This window comes from Schistocerca serialis, chromosome 4, assembly GCF_023864345.2.
Source record: "Schistocerca serialis cubense isolate TAMUIC-IGC-003099 chromosome 4, iqSchSeri2.2, whole genome shotgun sequence".
In the NCBI taxonomy this organism is placed as follows: Eukaryota; Metazoa; Arthropoda; class Insecta; order Orthoptera; family Acrididae; genus Schistocerca; species Schistocerca serialis.
The window spans coordinates 162,238,003-162,242,509 of record NC_064641.1 but is presented as its reverse complement, the minus strand read 5'-3'; the positions used below and the strand labels follow the sequence as shown (position 1 = coordinate 162,242,509).

At 43.1% G+C, this 4,507-nt stretch overlaps 1 pseudogene; it reads left to right on the top strand.

Annotated features, from left to right (window-relative positions):
- The first annotated feature begins 3,746 nt into the window (after positions 1-3,746).
- On the top strand, positions 3,747-3,864 carry LOC126476988 (5S ribosomal RNA; annotated as a pseudogene).
- Positions 3,865-4,507: the final 643 nt, after the last annotated feature.

Here is a 4,507-nt window from a genome sequence, read left to right as displayed (position 1 = left end):
TCATTATTATATTGGATCATATTTGTCAACAGTCATTCCATTCTCAGAACAACACATATTCTACGGTACCTTAATGACTTTTTAGTCAATGGCATCAAAAAGGAGGAGTTACATTTCTGGTTGCTTTCTTGCTGTATTGCTTTCCTTACCATAACCTTTCTTAGTGATAGTATACAAGACTCAGACACTTGTCTTGTTATTAATTTCTAATTCAATTAACTAACGAGACCACTGCACTCAGCTAGGTTTCTAGAGTTCTCAACTTTGGAGTAAGTCTCCAAAATGAATCTTAAATGTTCTCATTTTCCCAAAAGTCAGATGTTAGCACACCACGCAACTAAGTCTAATTTTAATACAGCCCATCCCCAACTTTCTTCCCCTCTTTGATGTGACCTCGTTAACATCCACTTCTTACAGTGTTGGGTCTGTATTTAAAAAATTATTACATAGGTCATGCACATTGTTTCTCGCTCATTAGTAACATTTACATTCTATCTGTTTCTCATATTTTAATTATATCCGAGTATAAATTACTGATGTACTCGTTTCATTAATAGCATTTTAGACATGATAGTGAAAGAAAATACAATTTAAAGGAAATGTGATGCTAGAGAGAAAGAATAGTCACATATTTATCGAAATATGAGACAATATTTTTACAACCTCTCCATGCCATTGCATCGAAAAGCATACCCCACTATCTATCTTTGGGAATATCAGTCGGTCTGTGTAGTTAACGAAGGCACCTTTCTTCCAACTTAAACCTGTCCTTTCCGCTCTTCTTTATTCTCAACGAATATTTAAATTTACTGTATGACATAACATAAATTTCAAAAGTAAATACATAGTTGATACCGACACTTTGCTTTGCGTAAGTAGTCACCTTACTAAATTTTTCCCAGATAAGTTGTTTTACTATAACATCTGACGAAGGAGGTGTGTGAATAGACAATTCTACAACTTGTTGTGCTTTTAATTCAGACAAATCACTAGTACCCTCCTTCAAAGTTGACAAAGTGGAATGGGAAACATCTACCTTATTTAAATCTGTATCTTCTTTCAGAATATTAAAACTGACATTAGTATCTGAAATTTATGGTAACTCAGTATTTAATTCGATAGCATATGCATTTGCTGAGCTTATAACGTAGCAGGCTGCTCAGATATTTTATAATGTAACACCTCTTTTAAATTTAAGGTTGCAGATTCTAAACGTGAAAAATTTCTACTTATTTCTTTGCCTACCTGACAGGATTCTTCGAAACAGTCACCTGAGAATTTGTTACGAATCTTTCCACGTGAGAAATATTCCGGTCCTGCCAGTGGAATTTCATAGGCAGCTAGGTAACCCGCGTGGCTATGTGGTGTAAAGTCTGTTCGGAGAGGTGTTGGCGCAATATATTCTTATTTGGTAAGCTCGTATTTTGTTCACTGAACAACACTGCTGCACCGTATCGAATGCCTCCCTCCCGCTCTAATTATCCTCTTCAGTACACGATTCTGAATTTCCCCTAATATTGGATGAGCATTTATGGCAATCGTGAGAGCAACAGCAAAGTTTATGGTTGAAGTAGAGAGGATATAAAATGTAGACTGGCTATGGCAAGGAAAGCGTTTCTGAAGAAGAGAAATTTGTTAACATAGAGTACAGTTTTAAGTGTCAGGAAGCCTTTTCTGAAAGTATTTGTATGGAGTGTAGTCACGTATTGAAGTGAAACATGGTCGATAAATACAAGTAGTTTAGACAAGAAGGAATAGCAGTTTTCGAAATGTGGTGCTACAGAAGAATTCTGAAGATTAGATGGGTAGATCACATAACTAATGAGGAGGTACTGAATAGAATTGGAGAGAAGAGGAATTTGTGGCACAACCCAACTAAAAGAAAGAATCGGTTGGCAGCACACGTTCTGAGGCATCAAAGGATCACCAGTTTAGTACTGGAGGAAAGCGTAGAGGGTAAAATTCGTAGAGGGAGTTGAAGAAATGAATACATTAAGCATATTCAGAAGGATGCAGGTTGCAATAGTTACTCGGAGATGAAGAAGCTTGCACAGTATAGAGTAGCATAGAGGGCTGTATCAAACCAGTCGCTGGACTGAAGACCACAACAACAGCAATAGCACTGGAAGGAGTGGCAGAGGGAAACAACATAGAGCTATTTCTCCAAATGGAGACAAACTCCAGGGAAAGAATCCTGGGAGAATAATGAGCAAAAGAGGTCATGTGGACATATGGCTGGAAATGCATTCCAAGAGAGGTACACCCACATGAAGATGGAGATAAAAGATCTTTTACGGTGACTGTTATCAGCAACGAGACAGGTGCCAACCAATGTGGGGCAACACAGACGACCGTATGGAACATTCTTCACGACAACTGCCACTATCTTTATCGCTTATATCGATTGCAGGCCCTGTGAACTTGCGTCTGAGGTGACGGTTTTGACACTGGTTAGTTGCACAGGCCACCACGGCGCTTGGATTTCTGTCTTGCATCCTAATAATAGATGAGGCTACCTGTATGACAGTTGATACACCGTCAACACTCACGTGTGGGCTGTGGTGAATCCCCACAGTATGGTGGCAGCGAACCATCACCACCGATTCGGCATCAGTATGTGGACAGGCAGTACTGGCGACCGCCACACGGGCCTTAGAGGCGAGGCACATCCGCACCTCCTGCGAGTGAATCTGCCTCCCGTGCTTGAAGATATATCTTTGGTGGCATGAAGGGTAAATGAAATGATCGTATGGTGTTGTCGGACGGGATGTCCCTTTCGGGTTCGGCCGTCAAGTCCAAGTCTTATTTCATTCGGGGCCCCTTTGGACGACTTGCGATGATGAGTACAACGCAGCACCCAGTCCACGGGCGGAGTAAACCTCCGACCCGGCCGGGAATCTAACCCGAGCCCAGTGCATGGGAGGCAAGCAAGTTACCACCCAGCTAAGCAGGCGGACGCCAGACAAGTGGGATTGTTCTGCTTGTACTAATGTTTTAACTCGACACTTCAGAAGGCTGTGGGCTGGAGCACCTCCATGTAACAGCCACATTACCCTTCATACCGTCCGCCTGCTTAGCTGGGTGCTAACGTGCTTGCCTCCCATGCACACAAATGTAAGGGCTGTTAATTCGACCAAATACCTAGGAACTACGATTACGAGCAACTTAAATTGGAAAGACCACATAGATAATATTGTGGGGAAGGCGAAACAAAGACTGCGCTTTGTTGGCAGAACACTTAGAAGATGCTACAAACCCACTAAAGAAACAGTCTACATTACACTTGTACGTCCTCTGCTGGAATATTGCTGCGCGGTACGGGATCCTTATCAGGTAGGATTGACGGAGGACATCGAGAAAGTGCAAGGAAGGGCAGCTCGTTTCGCCTTATCGCGCTATAGTGGGAGAGTGTCACTGATATGATACGCGAGTTGGGGTGGCAGTCACTGAAACAAAGGCGGTTTTCTTTGGGGTTAGATCTATTTACGAAATTTGAATCACCAACTTTCTCTTTGTGTGTTTTAGTAATTTAAACCTACTCTGTCAAAGATCTCCACCTTCGAGTGGGTGTACCTCCGTTGCAACGGACTTCCGTCCTTATGTCCAAAAGACCTTTTCGCTCCTTCCCCCAGGAATCGTTTCGTGCAGATTGTCCCCATCTAGTAAAAGCACCCTGTCGTAAGAACGAGCAATAGAACAGGTAAAACAGATGCTGTATTTGAGTAATAACGTGGAGATGAAAGATAGTCAACGGCCTTGCCGCAGTGGTAACAACGGTTTCCGTCAGGTCACCAAAGTTAAGCGCTGTTGGGCTGGGCTAGCACTTGGATGGGTGACCATCCGGTCTGCCGAGTGCTGTTGGCAAGCTGGGTGCACTCAGCCCTTGTGAGGCAAACTGCGGAGCTACTTGATTGAGAAGTAGCGGCTCCGGTCTCGGAAACCGACATACGGCCGGGACAGTGGTGTGCTGACCACGTGCCCTTCATATGCTCATCCAGTGACGCCTATGAACTGAGGACGACACGGCGGCCGGTCAGTACCGTTGGGCCCTCATGGCCTGTTCGGGAGGAGTTTAGTTTAGTTTATAAGAAAAGATAGAAGACGACATCAAACAATAGGAAACTGCAACTGGCGACTCCTTCCATTGATCAAAGAATCTTTACCATCAGTTGAGTCTACTGCCGTTGCTTAGCGCCTTGGTACTCGATTTTCACCACAAAAACATCCCCTTTCTGGTTTAGCGTCATCCGTTATTATCGTCTGAAGGTTACCAGCAACTGTTTCCCCGAAATATATGGTTTTTTAAAAAGTTCTCAGCCCATTTCACAAGACTGTATCTTCAAAATGAACCAAGAAACCCGAGAATCACTTTATCTTATTTATCGAAACTGAAATTTACCTTAGCGCCAATAGTAAGCTGCCGGCGCATGTGGATGGCTCGCTTATTGCCAATGAGCATCAGATCTAGACGCGAAATAAGGCAGAAGCAAAAGGCGTTTAGTGTTCT